This window comes from Oncorhynchus keta, chromosome 16 (genome assembly GCF_023373465.1).
Source record: "Oncorhynchus keta strain PuntledgeMale-10-30-2019 chromosome 16, Oket_V2, whole genome shotgun sequence".
Lineage (NCBI taxonomy): Eukaryota > Metazoa > Chordata > Actinopteri > Salmoniformes > Salmonidae > Oncorhynchus > Oncorhynchus keta.
In genome coordinates, this window is record NC_068436.1 from 701608 (window position 1) to 721600 (window position 19993).

The window sequence follows — 19993 nt, forward strand, 5'->3', positions numbered from 1 at the left end:
CGGATGACACTGGGCCAATTACCCGTCGCCTCACGGTTCTCCCAATAATGGCTGGCTGCGACACAGCCCGGCCTCAAAAACCACAACCCACGTGTAACCAAGCCAGCCTCTCCACATCCGGCTTCTTCACCTGTGGGATCATCGGAGTCCAGCCACTCGGACTGGTCGGAGTGCGATGGGATAAGGAAATCCTGGCCGGCCAAACCCTCCCCTAACCGGGACTACACTGGGCCAATTGTGTGTCGCCTCATGAACCTCAAGGTCACGGGCGGCTGTGACACAGCCTGGGATCGAACTCAGGTCTGTAGTGACACCTCAAGCACTGCGATGCAGCGCCTTAGACCACTGCGCCACTCGGGAGGCCCCAACATCTTCTCACAACCATTGAAGGAGTGGGACAACATTCCACAGGCCACAAGAAACAGCCTGATCAACTCTATGCGAAGGAGAGGTGTCACACTGCATGAGGCAAATGGTAGTCAACCATTCAGTATCTGGGGTTTCTGATCCACACTTAAGTCATCTGACAAACAGATGCATATCTGTACTCCTAATGATGTGAAATCCATAGATCAGGGCCTAATGGATTTATTTCAATTGACTGATACAAACTTTAAAATCTTTGAAACGGTTGCATTTATATTTTTGTTCAGCGTAGCATAGTTTGGCTGTAGACAATGGCTTCCCCTTGTTATGGGGGGAAAGCTATAAGTTTGCTATAACGTACTCAATTCAGAGAAAGCTCTTCCTAGAAAAACATGGGGCAGTGAAGCCAGATGACGTCACCAGTCCAGGTCTAAGATGATAGAATCAACCATATATATATATATATATATATATATATATATATTTTTTTTAAAGAAAAAAAAAAAAGTGTGACTTCCCATATCCGAAAAGGAGATTTAAGACTTGAAATGGTAACACTTCCTATTTATTTTATTGTTTTATTTCACCTTTATTTAACCAGGTAGGCTAGTTGAGAACAAGTTCTCATTTGCAACTGCAACCTGGCAAACAAAGCATAGCAATTCGACACATACAACAACAGAGTTACACATGGAATAAAAACAGTCAATAATAGAGTAGAAAAAAACAAAACATAAAGTCTATATACAGTGAGTGCAAATGAGGTAAGATAAGGAGTTAAGGCAATAAATAGGCCATGGTAGCGGAGTAATTACAATATAGCAATTAAAACACTAATGGTAGATCGGCAGAAGATGAATGTGCAAGTAGAAATACTGGGGTGCAAAGGAGCAAAATAAATAAATAACAGTATGGAGATGAGGTAGGTAGATAGATGGGCTATGTACAGGTGCAGTGATCTTTGAGCTGCTCTGACAGCTGGTGCTTAAAGCTAGTGAGGGAGATGCGAGTCTCCAGCTTCAGAGATTTTTGCAATTTGTTCCAGTCATGGGCAGCAGAGAACTGGAAGGAAAGACAACCAAAGGAGGAATTGGGTTTGGGGGTGACCACTGAGATATACCTGCTGGAGCATGTGCTACGAGAGGGTGCTGCTGTGGTGACCAGTAATAAGGCGGGGCTTTACCGAGGAGAGACTTGTAGATAACCTGTAGCCAGTGGGTTTGGCGACGAGTATGAAGCAAGGGCCAACCAACGAGAGCGTACAGGTCGCAATGGTGGGTAGTGTATGGGGCTTTGATGACAAAACAGATGGCACTGTGATAGACCGCATCCAGTTTGTTGAGTAGAGTGTTAGAGGCAATTTTATAGATGACATCACCAAAGTCGAGGATCAGTAGGATGGTCAGTTTTACGAGGGTATGTTTGGCATGTTTACAGTCTGACCAGACACACAGGTATTTGTAGTTGTCCACGTATTCTAAGTCAGAGCCGTCCAGAGTAGTGATGCTGGACGGGCAAGCAGGTGTGGGCAGATTGAATAGCATGCATTTAGTTTTGCTTGTGTTTAAGAGCAGTTGGAGGCCACGGAAGGAGAGTTGTATGGTATTGAAGCTCATCTGGAGGTTAGTTAACACAGTGTCCAAAGAGGGGCCAGAAGTATACAGAATGGTGTCGTCTGCGTAGAGGTGGAGCAGAGAATCACCAGCAGCAATAGCAGCATCATTTATGTATACAGAAAAGAGTGTCGGCCCAAGAATTGAACCCTGTGGCACACCCATAGAGACTGTCAGAGGACTGGACAACAGGCCCTCTGATTTGACACACTGAACTCTCAGAGAAGTAGTTGGTAAACCAGGCGAGGCAATCATTTGAGAAACCAAGGCTGTCGAGCCTGCCAATAAGAATGTTGTGATTGACAGAGTTGAAAGCCTTGGCCAGGTCGCTGAATACGGCTGCACAGTAATGTCTTATCGATGGCAGTTATGATGTCGTTTAGAACTTGAGCGCGGCTGAGGTGCACCCATGACCAGCTTGCATAGCGGAGAAGGTATGGTGGGATTCGAAAATGGTCAGTAATCTTTTAACTTGGCTCCCAAAGACCTTAGAAAGACAGGTCTGTAGCAGTTTGGGTCTAGAGTGTCACCCCCTTTGAAGAGGGGGATGACCGAGGCAGCTTTCCAATCTTTGGAAAGCTATGAAGCAACTATGAGCACCTAAAGCATGCAGTGTGGTGCATTATGCAGTACATAATGCAAAAAATGCGTATAACGCATCAAAGAGATGGAAATGTACAGTATGTCTTAATAAAAAAAGAGAATAAAAATACTGAACAATAAGTTTAATAAGTGTTGCCATCTCACACCCAGTCACAAACAAAGAAATTCAAGGAAAGTCTCCATTGTACATGATTAGGTCCATGAATGAGCTTATTCTGAATTAAGTCAACTACCCTACACCTGAGACAGACCAACAGAAAAGTACCACACCTGGGTTCAAATATATTAACAATTTCGAGCATTTGAGTCTGCCTGGAGTGCCAGATTGGGCAGGATTTGCAGTTTTGCAGTTTTGGGACTTTTCTATTGGTTTATCGAACCAGACAAACTCAAACCCGGCACGGAAATTATGTTTAATGTATTTGAAACTAGAGGTCGGCCGATTAAATAAGGGCCGAGTCCAAGTTTTCATAATCGGAAATCGGCATTTTTGGACGGCAATTCTGCAGTTTTTATTTTTTACAACTTTAATGAGGCAAGTCAGTTAAAAACACATTCTTATTTTCAATGACGGCCTAGGAACAGTTGGTTAACTGCCTTGTTCAGGGGCAGAACGACAGATTGCAATCCACGAGGAGTTACGCGAATGCAGTAAGAAGCCAAGTTAAGTTGCTAGCTAGCATTAAACTTATCTTATAAAAAAAACAATCATAATCACTAGTGATAACTACACATGGTTGATGATATTCCTACTTTATCTAGCATGTCCTGCGTTGCATATAATCGATGCGCATTCGCGAAAAAGGACTGTCGTTGCTCCAACGTGTACCTAACCATAAACATCAATGCCTTTCCTAAAATCAATACACAGAAGTATATATTTTTCAACCTGCATATTAGCTAAAAGAAAGGTTAGCAGGCAATATTAACCAGGTGAAATTGTGTCACTTCTCTTTCATTCATTGCACGCAGAGTCAGGGTATATGCAACAGTTTGGGCCGCTTGGCTCGCTGAGAACTAATTTGCCAGAATTGTACATATTTATGACATAACATTGAAGGTTGTGCAATGTAACAGCAATGTTTAGACTTAGGGATGCCACCCGATAGATATAATACGGAACGGTTCCGTATTTCACTGAAAGAATAAACGTTTTGTTTTCGAAATGATAGTGTTGACCATATTAATGACCTAAGACCCGTATTTCTGTGTGTTATTATATTTAAGTCTATGATTTGATAGAGCAGTGACAGCGGTGGTAGGCACCTGCGGGCTCGTAAGCATTCATTCAAACAGCACATTTGTGCATTTTGACAGCAGCTCTTCAAGCATTGCGCTGTTTATGACTTCAAGCCTATCAACTCCCGAGATTTGGTTGGTGTAACTGATGTGAAATGGCTAGCTAGTTAGCGGGGTGCGCGCTAATAGAGTTTCAAACAATCGCTCTGAGACTTGGAGTTGTTCCCCTTGCTCTGCATGGGTAACGCTGCTTCGAGGGTGGCTGTTGTCGATGTTTTCCTTGTTTGATGCCAGGGAGGATCGAGGAGAGGGACGGAAGCTATACTGTTACTGGCAATACTAAAGTGCCTATAAGAATATCCAATAGTCAAAGGTTAATGAAATACAAAATGGTATAGAGCGAAAGAGTCCTATAATAATTACAACCTAAAACTTCTTACCTGGGAACATTGAAGACTCATGTTAAAAGGAACCACCAGCTTTCATATGTTCTCCTGTTCTGAGCAAGGAACTGAAACATTAGCTTTCTTACATGGCACATATTGCACTTTTACCTTCTTCTCCGACACTGTTTTTGCATTATTTAAACCAAATGTAACATGTTTCATTATTTATTTGAGGCTAAATTGATTTTATTGATGTATTAAGTTAAGTGTTCATTCAGTAATGTAATTGTCATTATTACAAATAAATAAATAAAAATGTAAATAAGTGGATTAATCGGATTCAGCTTTTTTGGTCCTCCAATAAAATCGGTATCGGCGTTGAAAAATCATAATCTAGGCATTGTCACTCCAAGGCCTGGTCCAGAAACATATCCTCTAAAGCTAAAATTAAGGGAATTCTTTAGAAGACTAGGGATTTAAACTGCTATAGGTGTATGAAAGCAGCGTGCTAGCTCAGTTTCAATTGTTTACAGTTAGAAATGACCAGAGGGCTTACACTGTCACAATACCAGCAACTCTACTTCTAGATGTAGTGTATTCAGTGAAGTGGGACTTTCTGAACCTGGCAATTGACATACATCTAATTCAAATAGAGCTCACTTTGAGATAGAACATTCAGGAAGATGCAATTCTGTAACGTCGCACCCTCCTGAAAAGCCCCTCTTGAATCCACCTTGAATTCTCAGGACCAAAACCAACAGGCTTCCAGTCTCAGTGATGTGAAACTCCCATAAATTGGAGGAAATCAGCAGCACCATCCATGTAGCATATTTATTCTCTCCTGAATTAGCACAGTATGGATACTCTAGCCTAGTGCAACAACCTTTGGCATACAGAAGAAAAAAAAAAAACTAATCTGCCATGCACTATTCAGTTATTGAATAGGCTGTGTGTGCGCGCATGCGTGTTGTGATTTGTTAAGCGCTGATGCCTCATTGATAATTCAACAGCATTAGCTACAAATAGCTCTGGATGATGTTGTAGTAAAGGGGCAGGGCGATCGTCATTCTATACATACAAAGTTAACGTACGAGACACACGCGTCGGGGGCAGCATAATAGATGTATTTTACTGCAAGGATAGCAGGGAGGTCAATCCAGACTAGTGTGACTGAGGTGGCTAGTTGTGGACTGAGTGTAGGGGGGTGGGAAGGTAGAGGTAACTGCAAAGCGATCCATCCTTCTATAATTAGCCCTGCACGGACACAGCCTCATCTTTCACCCTCTATCCCCACAAAAGTGACTTTGGTGGGGAGAGAAGCATTCATGAGGACAGCAGGTGACCAGAGAGGAAATCAAATGTGCTGGGTCACGAACACACTGTACAGGGTCATAAAGAGATGGGACATTGGGGAGGGGTGAATGTGAGGGAAGGTTGTCCGCACTGCAGGCTCGGTGACTTCAGCCTCCCGGTCAACAGGACCGAAAGACAGTCTGCTAAAATGGCTTCAAAACTAGCCATAGCCCGGTCCCAAATCTGTTTGTGCCGTCTTGCCAACTCCTATGGTCATTCTCACACCTAACTGTAGCCATATAGCACAAACAGGATATGGAAACTTGGCAGGTTAGGAAAGCCTGGTCCCACGAGGCTCCCACCAACACACTGCAGAGTGTAGAATCCCTTTATTTGCCAAGACCCATCACTCCAATTTATAAATAAAACCAGGGTCAGCACTTTCATTTGGAAATGACATTTACAGATTGCACCTAAGTATCTGAGTCTGGGCTATGAATCCTAAAAACATGGTAGAGGACAATTTCAAAGTCATACTTGATAAAAATCAGACCCAATTTTCACCTAGTTTAATTTCAAACTGCATGTGCGTTTGTCAAAAAGCCATTCATAATCATGATCAAAAAGAGAATAGCTCTGTACGCATCTCTCAACATGTAGCATCAAACAAAGCGCCAAACCTGCGGTCTTAACATTCAAATAAAATGCAGGCGTGCAAAGGTTTCCTAAATCCATGAGTCATGGTTCGGTTCATACCTTAGCTCAAAAAGACTGTCACAGGATATATTGTCATCCAGTGGTGAAGAACCATTAGGCCTAAACCCCAAATGTTATAACGCACATTCATACATAAAAATATCAACAGTTCGTTACAGCACTCCGATCCCACTGTGGCTATACATTATCATCATCATCATCATCTTTTTTAGGGACTATTGATTTGTCGCAAACAATTTAAAATCACCACGCCTTCACAACGAAATGCTACAAAACAATTTGGACTAATATCCATTTAACATCTAACTATCAATGGAAAGCATTAAATACCCTTAATCATCAGCTTTAGCTCATTTAGCCGTTTACAGAGACAGAGGTAAGCTCTAACTTTCCACTCAACAGAATGGCCAATGACGCGCTATTACGCGCTATTACCTTACCATTACCTCTGACCCTGCCAGAGTGCCGATTTCCTGTTTGACCAGGCCGTGGTCAGAGCCTTGGTAGAAGTGTTGTGTAAATAAAGGCTCACTGACTTGCTGTGGCCTGAGGGCTTTGGCCGTTAGTAACCCCCGCCAAAGATGAGCAGAGCAGGCGGGTCGTGGTGGAGAAGCAGTGCACCCTTGGCCCTGTTCCACAGAGTGGTGTGAGAAGGGAGGGAGGAAGAAAGAACAGGGGAGCGAGAACTCCACAATCTGAAGTGGAAAATGCTAGATTCTCATGTGAGAGACGCCGAACATTCGAGACGAATGAGAGAGAGAGAGGACCAAGAGTTTCCACACCACATGCCTCCATTTCTAGATTCCCTTGAATGGTTTGGGATGAATGCGGTCATTGTACTTCAAAGCTAACAGGACAAGAATCCTCCGCATGATAATCACAAGTTTGTAAACAAGAGCAATTTGCTGCGGTGCACACAGACTAATTAAATCAAATGTTATTTGTCACATGAGCCGAATACAACAGGTGTAGTAGACCTTACAGTGAAAGGCTTACTTACATGCCCTTACCCAACAAGGCAGTTCTAGAAAATACCTAAAAAAAAAAGACAAAAGAATAACAAATTATTAAAGAGCAGCAGTAAATAACAATAGCGGGGCTTTATACAGGGGGAACCGGTACAGAGTCAATGTGCGGGGGGCACCGGTGTCGAGGTAATATGTGCAGGTAGGGCTGGGCATTCTGGCCAAAATCTCACATCACGATATAGGTCATTTCATATCCCGATAACGATACATATTGCACATTCTGTAATATCAATTAATAAATAGTTTATATAAAATGACCACATGTAAAGGCCTACTTCTAATTACCTTTTGAATTATACTCAACATATAAAAATGTACTTACTCATTTGATTCTCTCCTTTTATTTAGAACCATATTTAGAATTTTAAATTAAGCATATAAAAATCTGTCTCTAAAAATATCATTGTGTATACACACACAGGGGCAAAAAAGTATTTAGCCACCAATTGTGCAAGTTCTCCCACTTAAAAATATGAGGCCTGTAATTTTCATCATAGGTACACTTCAACTATGACAGACTAAATGAGAAAAATCACAGGAATTTTAATGAATTTATTTGCAAATTATGGTGGGGGAAAAAAATGGTATTTGGTCACCTACAAACAAACTTGTAACACAGACCTGTAAGAGGCTCCTCTGTCCTCCACTCATTACCTGTATTAATGGCACCTTTTTGAACTTGTTATCAGTATAAAAGACACCTGTCCACAACCTCAAAACAGTCACACTGCAAACTCCAAAATGGCCAAGACTAAAGAGCTGTCAAAGGACACCAGAAACAAAATTGTAGACCTGCACCAGGCTGGGAAGACTGAATCTGCAATAGGTAAGCAGCTTGGTTTGAAGAAATCAACTGTGGGAGCAATTATTAGGAAATGGAAGACATACAAGACCACTGATAATCTCCCTCGATCTGGGGCTCCACGCAAGATCTCACCCCGTAGGGTCAAAATGATCACAAGAACAGTGAACAAAAATCCCAGAACCACACGGGGGTACCTAGTGAATGACCTGCAGAGAGCTGGGACCAAACAAAGCCTACCATCAGTAACACTACGCCGCCAGGGACTCAAATCCTGCAGTGCCAGACGTGTCCCCCTGCTTATGCCAGTACATGTCCAGGCCCGTCTGAAGTTCGCTAGAGAGCATTTGGATGATCCAGAAGAAAATTGGGAGAATGTCATATGTCATATGGTCAGATGAAACCAAAATATACATTTTTGGTAAAAACTCAACGTCGTGTTTGGAGGACAAAGAATGCTGAGTTGCATCCAAAGAACACCATACCTACTGTGAAGCATGGGGGTGGAAACATCATGCGTTGGGGCTGTTTTTCTGCAAAGGGACCAGGACGACTGATCCGTGTAAAAGACAGAATGAGTGGGGCCATGTATCGTAAGAAAGGGCATTGAAGTTTAAACTTGGCTGGGTCTTTCAGCATGACAATGATACAAAACACACCGCTTGGGCATCGAAGGAGTGCCTTCGTAAGAACCATTTCAATCAAGGTCCTGGAGTGGCCAAGCCAGTCTCCAGATCTCAACCCCATAGAGAATCTTTGGAGGGAGTTGAAAGTCCGTGTTGCCCAGCAACAGCCCCAAAACATCACTGCTCTAGAGGAGATCTGCATGGAGGAATGGGCCAAAATACCAGCAACAGTGTATGAAAACCTTGACGACTTACAGAAAACATTTGACCTCTGTCATTGCCAACAAAGGGTATATAAAGTATTGAGAAACTTTTATTTCCCAATGACTTATTTTCCAACAGAATGAAAATAAATTCATGAAAAATCCTACAATGTGATTTTCTGGATTTTTCCCCCTCATTTTGTCTGTCATAGTTGAAGTGTACCTATGATGAAAACTACAGGCCTCTCTCATCTTAAGTGGGAGAACTTGCACAATTGGTGGCTGACTAAATACTTTTTTGGCCCATTAATTAATTCATATATATAAAAAACACTTTAGGGGGGGGGGCTGCCTGTTTTGCGTGGTATTTTGGCATTAATATGTGTCGCATATCAATTTGTATTTGGTACATTGGGTCGAGTGTTAGCACCAATTCACAAAACCCCCGTTACTCAACCGTGTAAATTGGGGCCATGTCTTTGCAGATGTAAATTATAACGGCAGCTGTTCTCATTCCATCTTCGTGATTCTTTGCCATATGGTGTGACGTGGGCAAAAGCCTCTTGCAACATCAGAGTCGGGGGGGTTGTGTTGAGCGCTCGACTGTACTGTCGTTGGTCTCATCTGTAGACTCCCTCCGTACTGTTTCACATGATTCTTGCATAGGTGGTAAGAGGTTAGTGGTGTTTGTGCCCGTTGTCAGTACCGGCCTGAGGAATATTTAGCAGAGGACGGTTTTCTGGTCAGTGTCAGACTTCACAAACCACGTCCATCGGACCGAAGTAGCCCTTCTTTTAGGTACAAGTTCCGTGTCGCCGTGATCTGTCACATTCACTCTCCTCCATGTTTGTTTGTGATGCAAATTCTTCCACAGGGCACGTGGAAGAATGCAAAGAGTCGTCCAATTGATAAAAAAAATATTGCTGTAAAGTGTGATTTGCGACAAAATAAACGAGAGCAACATAGGATACCATAGACGTTTAATCATCATCACACACACACATATGCATAGTCATATAGCCCAGCCCTACATATAGATAGTCACTTTAAGACTATGCATAGATAATAACAGAGTAGCAGCAGCATTCCAGAGGTGGGGGGGATGCACATAGTCTGGATAGCCATTTGATTAGCTGTTCAGGAGTCTTAAGGCTTGGGGGAGGAAGCGATTTAGGAGCCTCTTGGACCTGGCGCTCAGTTACCGCTTCCGGTGCAGTAGCAGAAAGAACAGTCTATGATTAGGGTGGCTGGTTTCTTTTACAATTTAAGGCCTTCCTCTGACACAGCCTGGTACAGAGGTCCTGGATGGCAAGGAAGCTTGGCCCCGGTGATGTACTACCCTCTGGAGTGCCTTGCAATTGGAGGCCGAGCAGTTGCCATACCAGGTAGTGATGCAACCATGCTCTCGGAGGTGCAGCTGTAGAACCTTTTGAGGATCTGAGGAGCTATGCCAAATCTTTGTCTCCTGAGGGGGAAATAGGTTGTCGTGTCCTCTTGACGACTGTCGTTGCGTGCTTGGACCATGTTAGTTTGTTGGTGACGTGGATGCCAAGGAACTTGAAGCGCTTATTCTGCTCCACAACAGCCCCGTCGATGAGAATGGGGGCATAAATCGGTCCTCCTTTTCCTGTAGTCCACAATCATCTCCTTTGTCTTGATCACGTTGAGGGAGAGGTTGTTGCCCTTGCACCACACGGTCAGGTCTCTGAATTCCTCCCTATAGGCCGTCTCATCGTTGTTGGCGATCAGGCCTACCACTGTTGTCATCAGAAAACATAATGATAGAGTTGGAGTTGTGCAGTCATGAGTGAACAGGGAGTATAGGAGGGGACTGAACACACACCCCCTGAGGGGCCCCCATGCTGAGGATCAGCTTGGCGGATGTGTTGTTACCTACCCTTACCACCTGGGGCCAGCCTGTCAGGAAGTCCAGTATCCAGTTGCAGAGGGAGATGTTTAGTCCTGAGGTCCTTAGTTTAGTGATGAGCGTTGTACCCACGATCACTGTGGGTACAACGTCATCGATGCAATTATTGACAAAGCCAGTGACTGATGTGGTGTACTCCTCAATGCCATCAGAAGAGTCGAGGGAGAGCTTGGTGCGCGTTTGTGTGTGAAGTAAAGTAAAGTAAAGGTGGTCTAGAATTTTTTTTGCCCTCTGGTTGCATGTTTAACATGCTGATAGAAATGAGGTAAAACTGATTTAAGTTTTCCCTGCATTAAAGTCCCCGGACACTAGGAGCGCCGCCTCTGGATGAGTGTTTCCCTGTTTTCTTATGGCGGTATACAGCTCAGAGTGCGGTTTTAGTGCCAGCATTGGTCTGTGGTGGTTTGTAGACAGCTATGAAAAATACAGATGAAACTATCTACTTAGAGAATTGTGGTCTACAGCTTATGAGATACTCTACCTCAGGCGAGCAAAACCTCAAGACTTCCTTAGATTGTGGACCAGCTGTTTACATAAATGCATAAGCCCCCGACCCGTGTCTTACCAGAGGCTGCTGTTCTGTCGAAAGAGTGTATAACCCGCCAGCTGTATGTTCTTAATATCATCGTTCAGCCACCTGTGAAACTTAAGATATTACCGTTTTTTCTGTTTTTTATGTCCCGTTGGTAGGATAAACATGCTTTCAGTTGGTCCCATTTTATTTTCCGGCGATTGAACGTTAGGCTAGCAGGATGGACGGCAAAGGCAGATGAGCCACTCATCGCCTGATCCGCACAAGGCACCCCGATCTCTTTCCGCAAAATCTGCATTTCCTTCTTCAGTGAATAACGGGGATCTGGGCCTGGTGTCTGTATTATATCCTTCACCTCCGACTCATTGAAGAAGAACTCTTGGTCCAGTTTAAGGTGAGCCATCGCAGTTCTGATGTCCAGAAGCTCTTTTCTGTCATAAGAGACAGTAGCAGCAACACCATGTACAAAACAAGTTATGAACAACGCGCCAAAAAAAAAAGAAAAAAAAAGCATGGTTGGTTATGAGCTAACACGACCCGTGTTACTGATTGGCAATTCCACGGTAGAGGCAATGCAACTTTAAAATCTATGGCAAAAAAAAAAAAAATTTGATTTAAGAGTAACGAACCATACAACTCTATGCACAAGGACCACTTAACAATTTACAGACATTTTTACAAAAACACATTTACTGGAAGTAGTGTGCAGGTACAAAGTTTGGTAAAGAATTTCAGTAAAATCCCCTTTAGGTGACCCCATTTTCCATAAACGCTTAAATATCTGCTCTGAATTAATAATAAAAATAAATGTCTGCAGAAATAATGAGGTGTCAGCTATGACATGACACCTGGAGCTTAAAAAAAAAAATGTCCACAGACATCCGGTGTCAGTCAGTGCTCTTTGGGTGAGGATGCTGGTTAATGGAAAGAGGGTCACGAAACTGTCGGTCTCAAAGTAACTGACCATTTGAATTAACAAACACGTTCAGCATCTCCTAGCTTCCACAGAGCCTTCAAACCATTGATGCAGACCGTAGGAACATCTATATTTTAAAAAGTCTAATATCCATTTAATATAGCCTACATCACAATAAATCCATTATTTATTTTAGACAGGTCTAAAGAAAATGTAGCCCATTTCAGAAGAACAAAATATTCTGAGTTTACCTTATGTTAGGCCCTGATCTGGCTATTCCATATGGCTGTGGGCTACACTAGTTAATTTAGCAGACATGGTTTGCTTAGAATTATGTGGCAATATTTTACAGTATGTGGAATACAAATAAACATAGCTGAATAAAACTGATATTTTCTCCAAACGATTTTCAAACGAGTGCTCACATGAGGCTATTCTGTGTTGAGCAATTAACAAAGAAACAGGTCCTCCTATATGCTTCATTTAGAGTTATTTATGACACTTCAGTTGTGATACAAGCATTAGGCTATACTTTTAGATTTGTAATACTTTCTAAAGACTGCATGATGCAACTAAGGATGATTTGAAGAAGGAAAATCATGAGTTCTGCTTCTTGCGCAGGCTGCACACACTTCAGTCTCTCATTCACAATTTGACAAGCACTTGATAATTCTCACCCCTTAATTTAATCTCGTCTTTACATAGAGCCTATGGATGGAACCATTTATTTAGAATGGCCTACAAAAAAAAGATATAAAAAAAAAAGTAATCCATAGCCTGTACTCAAATAGCGAATGAGGTTGTTATTAATATGCAAGCAGAGGCAGTGCATCCATAAGGCTAGGGGAAGCTTTTCCTAAAGTAAATTGAATTAAAATTATATAGCCTACTATTGTCTATACAAAACAGGCTAGTAAAGCATGATTTGGCCACAGAAAATCATTTGATTATAAATCGTATTGCATAGTCGGAAGGAAATGCAGCAGACATAATTGGGGAAGGTTATAGTTAAATTGCGACCGTCTGAAAAGTAGGAGGCGCCAAGCCAGGCATACGGCAATATTTCAAAATACAAATTTCAGGAAAACATGGTTTGGAAAGTAAATGCTGTAAAGAGAAGATAATGAGACAACTCATCTGTCTTTTAGTTATCAAAATTCTCAATTTAACTGAGCGAACAGTATAGCCCATCTTATTGGCACCAGCGGGGAGCATCGGCAATATCCCAGGTGAGTGCGCACATTCACCATTTATCATCATTGTTGCGTCAGTGGTACTTACTTTTTTTATTATTTCCTCCTCCAATTTAGATGGACATATATTTTGTCTCTCCCTTTCTTGTAGGCATATTATATGGACAATGTAGTTTTTATTGAGGCATTTGTCAGTTTCAGCAGAGTAGGCTACCCTGTAATTTGTCATTTAAAAAAAAGATTCTGCTAGTGTCTCCAGTCATATAAAGTGTAGTAGAATTGCATGAAATTTATTTTTATAAAGAAAGGCCATATTTTTCCCGATGCAAAGAAATAAGCCATGCAAAAAAAGCCAGGCTTTTTGGTATCTTTCAGTTGTCATTGTAATGGCTCAGTTTTCACATGCGTTTGTGCAAAGACCGGGTTTATAAGAAGCTGTTTCACTAGGCTGTGTTCTCCAACGGTGTTCCAGGGAACCTAGGACTATAGGCTACATTTGGCCTGTTTAGTTAGATACCAACCTTACCAAAACATATAGGCCTATGGGCTAGGCTACATGTGTGTGCCTAGGATTTGAAAAAGTTGCCTTACTGCACATAGCTGGGCATCATTCACAAGTGATAAGAATAGAAACGTGATAATAAAAAGAAACGTCCCTTTTCGGGACCCTGTCTTTCAAATAATTCGTAAAAATCCAAATAACTTCACAGATCTCCAATGTAAAGGTGTAAAGGGTTTAAATACTGTTTCCCATGCATGTTCAATGAACCATAAACAATTAATGAACATGTACCTGTGGGAACGGTCTTTAAGACACTAACTACTTACAGACGGTAGGCGATGAAGGTCACAGTGATGAAAACTTAGGACACTAAAGAGGTCTTCCTACCGACTGAAAAAAAAACTAGAGAGATGCCCAGAGTCCCTGCTCATCTGCGGGAACATGCATTAAACATGCTGCAAGGGGGCATGAAGACTGCAGATGTGGCTAGGGCAATAAATTGCCATGTCTGTACTGTGAAATGCCTAAGACTGCGCTACAGGGAGACAGGACGGACAGCTGATTGTCCTCGAAGGACAGGACTGGCAAAAAGTGCTCTTCACTGACGAGTTGCGGTTTTGTCTCACCAGGGGTGATGGTCGGATTCATGTTTATCGTCGAAGGAATGAGCATTACACCGAGGACTGTACTCTGGAGCGGGATCGATTTGGAGGTGGAGGGTCCATCATGGTCTGGGGCGGTGTGTCACAGCATCATCGGACTGAGCTTGTCGTCATTACAGGCAATCTCAACGCTGTGCATTACAGGGAAGACATCCTCCTCCCTCATGTGGTACCCTTCCTGCAGGCTCATCCTGACAGGACCCTCCAGCATGACAATGCCACCAACTTTTCTGCTCGTTCTGTGCGTGATTTTCTGCAAGACAGGAATGTCAGTGTTCTGCAATGGCCAGCGAAGAGCCCGGTCTCAATCCCATTTAGCACATCTGGGACCTGTTGGAACCGAGGGTGAGTGCTAGGGCCATTCCCCCACAGAAATGTCCAGGAACTTGCAGGTGCCTTGGTGGAAGAGTGGGCTAACATCTCACAGCAAGAACTAGCAAATATGGTGCAGCCCATGAGTAGGAGATGCACTGCAGTACTTAATGCAGCTGGTGGCCACACCAGATACTGACTGTTACTTTTGATTTTGACCCCCCCCTCTTTGTTCAGGGACACATTACTCCATTTATGTTTGTCACACATCTGTGGAACAGTTTGTCAGTTTGTGTCTCAGTTGTTGAATCTTGTTATGATCATACAAATATTTACACTTGTTAACTTTTCTGAAAATAAACAGTTGACAATGAGGACATTTATTTTTTGCTGAGTTTATCCATCTCAATTTAAGTCCACAAAGGGATGTAGCAATTGAAGATTTAAAGTATGTCATGCCTAACTTTAGACAGCTAAATGCAGTTAGATTCAAGCAACTAGGCCTAAACTTCCTGAGGATTTCCACCTTTGATTAATAAAATAAAAAATAGACACATTGTGGTCCATCACCTACTTCAGGCATACAGTCATTTAAAAAAAAAAACACACTGCTTAAAAAAATAAAGGGAACACTAAAAGAACACATCCTAGATCTGAATAAATGAAATTTTCTTATTAAATAGTTTTTTCTTTACATAGTTGAATGTGCTGACAACAAAATGACAAATGTATCAATGGAAATCAAATTTATCAACCCAATGGAGGTCTGGATTTGGAGTCACACTCAAAATCAAAATGGAAAACCACACTACAGGCTGATCCAACTTTGATGTAATGTCCTTAAAACTAGTTCAAATGAGGCTCAGTAGTGTGTATGGCCTCCACGTGCCTGTATGACCTCCCTACAACTCCTGGACAGTCTGTTGGTGGATGGAGCAAGACATGATGTCCCAGATGTGCTCAATTGTATTCAGGTCTGGGGAACAGGCGTGCCGGGCCAGTCCATAGCATCAATGCCTTCCTCTTGCAGGGACTGCTGACACACTCCAGCCACATGAGGTCTAGCATTGTCTTGCATTAGGAGGAACCCAGGGCCAACCGCACCAGCATATGGTCTCACAAGGGGTCTGAGGATCTCATCTCGGTACCTAATGGCAGTCAGGCTACCTCTGGCGAGCACATGGAGGGCTGTGGGGCCCCACCAAAGAAATGCCACTCCACACCATGACTGACCCACCGCCAAACCGGTCATGCTGGAGGATGTTGCAGGCAGCAGAACGTTTTCCATGGCGTCTCCAGACTGTCACATGTGCTCAGTGTGAACCTGCTTTCATCTGTGAAGAGCACAGGGCACCAGTGGCGAATTTGCCAATCTTGGGTGTTCTCTGGCAAATGCCAAACATCCTGCACGGTGTTGGGCTGTAAGCACAACCCCCACCTGTGGACGTCGGACCCTCATGGAGTCTGTTTCTGACTGTTTGAGCAGACATGTACATTTGTGGCCTACTGGAGGTTATTTTGCAGGGCTCTGGCAGTGCTCCTCCTTGCACAAAGGCGGAGGTAGCGGTCCTGCTGCTGGGTTGTTGCCCTCCTACAGCCTCCTCCACATCTCCTGATGTACTGGCCTGTCTCCTGGTAGCGCCTCCATGTTCTGGACACTACGCCGACAGACACAGCAAACCTTCTTGCCACATCTCACATTGATGTGCCATCCTGGATGAGCTGCACTACCTGAGCCACTTATGTGGGTTGTAGACTCCGTCATGCTACCACTAGAGTGAAAGCACCGCCAGCATTCAAGTGACCAAAACATCAGCCAGGAAGCATAGGAACTGAGAAGTGGTCTGTGGTCCCCACCTGCAGAACCACTATTGGGAGTGTCTTGCTAATTGCCTATCATTTCCACCTGTTGTCTATTCCATTTGCACAACAGCATGTGAAATTTATTGTCAATCAGTTTTGCTTCCTAAGTGGACAGTTTGATTTCACAGAAGTGTGATTGACTTAGAGTTACATTGTGTTTAAGTGTTCCCTTTCTTTTTTTGAACAGTGTATATGTTTCCGGGTCTATTTTGTGGCACATTTGGAGAGATACAACATCTGTAACATACAAATACGAACCAGACATCGTAGCAGAATCCCTTTGTAATATATCGTAAAAGGCGTGAGAAGATCTTCTGTAGAAGTTACCACATGGTTGTCAGTCAACACATCACTTCATATCTGAATTCAAAGAGGCATGAATGCATGCTACTACTGCCAACATTTTTTTTTTTTTAATTATGCGGACTACTCCAGATTTTCAGGAACACACTGTCCCTGGGGGTTGTAGTCAACTCTCAATAGGAGACTTTCACCTTTCACCTAAAGAAAAGGAACAGCAGTACTGTAATACTGACAAAATACTTTCCCCTTTGTAGTATATGAACAATGCTACGCCAGATAACCACATGGCAGACCAATCCAGTGGAGAAAAAAAAGGGGGTTGCATCTCAAGAATATTGTCAACAGGAGAGCCGGTTAAAAGCAGCGCACTCACAACAGTGAATCAATGTCAAAAACAGACTCCAGGCAACATTCCACACAATTCCTCTAATGTGGTTGTCTGCTGTACCACAACGAACCAGGTATTGGGATACCTAGCTTATGACGTCAAATGTTCAGGTGTTCTACCAAAACAAGTTTCAATGGCACCTGTCAATATTTGAACTTGGGCCTAATAAGTAGGCTACAACCATTGGTAGCAAGTGTATGCCTTTGAAATTGCTGTGAACTTGAAGCCACCCTGGACTGGCCTGGGCAGGGCAGGGTTAAGAAAGTGTGCATTACAGATTTCTGAGCAAAGAACATTGAGGACTTAGTAACACCAACAGGTCTAAATCTTGCCACCTGTACTAAGCTTAATAATGCTTAGGAATTAACTGTTTAGAGAAAGAAAAAATAAACCTTAACTGAAAAGGTCACTAAGACTGAAACCCTGAGTAGGCTAATGCAGCATTAATAGGCTTTGAGCTCCTCTTTGAAAATAAATAGCTACATTGCAATTTCAACAGAACCTTGCACGATCACTTAAATGGGTATCCCAATTTCCCTTTAAAATGAAACATGATAAAGAAAGTTACTGTTAATTTCAAAATCAAAAGTATTTCAATTGTTTTCTCTATGCATCGGAGTAGCCTATCGCTTTTGCTTTACTAGTGGAAATATTGTATTTTATGTTGCTCGTTTAAATAAATGGTTTTTAAAAGTAAATCAATTGACCTATGAATATTTTTCGAGATTCACTTATAGTAACTCAGCAAACTGTCGAAGCAAATGACAAGGCGGGGATGCCACAACACGAGTTTGACAATGGATACATTGTCTCCTTCTAAACTTCTATTACAATATTAGCGAATTAACTAACAATGGCGTCATTCGGGCTCCTTTCACAAGTTCTAAGAGCGCGCATCACGATAAAACGTTTCTAAACAAAGTTGAGTGTCTCACAAACGTAATATCTCCTTTCAGTTCACAACTCATGCGACCTTTTTACTCAATCTCTTCCACTAGACTGCCTTGAAAATGTCGTCTTTAGTTTGCGGTCGCAAGAAGTTGATATATAGTTCAGAGGAAGAAAAAGTTATACAGCAGATAGCTATTTTTATGACTCCGTGTTGATTCACCGAGCATGCTACGAAATAGGGAACGCCTGTAAAATATAAATATTGTTTTTGTATAGGCCTACGTCTTAAAATGCGTAGTCTATCCAGCCAGCGATGTGCACGTAATCTGTATTGACAATATGATGGATATTATCTACATTTAAAACGAATTAATCCACCATCAGACATCTAACGTTACGCCTTTTGAAAACTGAGCGACTGTTGTTTTTTTAATGACCCAGTTATTGCGCAAACAAACACACGATGCATTTCTTATTTTCACATAGTTATTGAGTACAAACTTGGAATAATATAATTGAACAGGCAAAGCATAAAGTTAAACATCCAACAAACCTGTGTCAGGCAGCCTCCTAGGCGTGAACCATTCACAATCTTTAAAGAGGATGTAAGCGCTCAACAGTGGATCTCACTTGTAAAGCAGCTGCTTGGCCAATCAGTGATGCTGTCTAATATTTTCCCCATACAACTTTCAAAGGCGTGTTTTCATTGGACAATATTTATTGAACGCTACGTCCGCGTCCATCTTTTTGCACATTCCATCACACTTTATTTACGTCACATTATTCAAATTTGCTCAAACAACTTGTATTTGTTTTTTAAATATGCTTCGGATGCAAGTTTGTTCAGACAAGTTCAATTTAGTTCCAAATTCAATTTCAATACAATCTTTATCAGAACAATTCAGCCTACGATTTTATTACATTTTTTGTTGTTTTTGACAACACAGTTTTGCCACATTATCAGACATCCATTAATTAGGCCTACCCTTTTTCTCATACGGACAAACAATGATATTCCACCAGGCTAAAGGACAATATAGCCTACAGTATGTAAAGGACATTGTATGGAGCCAACTGCTCATTTGCTTATGCTGTCTAGCCTAACTTAACTTCATCCAACCAACTAATATTAAGATTGTCAGTCAACAGTCAAGTTACTCACGCACTGTATTCTGTGATCTGATGGTGACAACTAACATTTACAGGATGAATTTATGCTTTAATGTCACTTTAAAATCCTTTTTAAAAAATCCCTTTAGCCTTGTGCCCTAAACCTGTGCTTCTATTGTGCCAAAAAAGCTCCCTGAAAAGAATTGAAAGTTTGATCACATATTGACAAACCAACATATACATCATCAAACACATTCAATCCCATTTGATAAATGGCAAAAAGGAACACAAACTTGTTCTTGTTCTTGACCGGCCATCAGTGTCCAGATCTCCAATTCAATAGAGCAATTGTGGTGTGTCGACTCATGGAAGCAAGCATTCAACAAAAGAGCACAGAGAAATCTGAGGGAGCTGGTGACATTCCCTAGGATTGGTCAACAACATCCCGAGCAGGTGCCTCAGCCAAGCCAGTGGCTGATCCCAATGATGGGGAATGAATGTAAAGTCAAAAAACATAC

The 19993-nt window shown here is 42.2% G+C and overlaps 1 protein-coding gene across 3 annotated transcripts in view; it reads right to left on the minus strand.

Annotated features, from left to right (window-relative positions):
• acsl1a (acyl-CoA synthetase long chain family member 1a) overlaps positions 1-19054 on the minus strand; it is a 54587-nt gene extending 35533 nt beyond the window's left edge. For 2 of the 3 annotated variants that reach the window (XM_035789029.2, XM_052464373.1), the window contains exon 1: positions 7218-7239. The gene's annotated coding sequence lies outside the window, so the exon portion shown is untranslated. Of the gene's footprint in view, positions 1-7217; positions 7240-18918 lie in introns of those variants that run through there. The other variant, XM_035789028.2, reaches the window with a different exon arrangement.
• Positions 19055-19993: the final 939 nt, after the last annotated feature.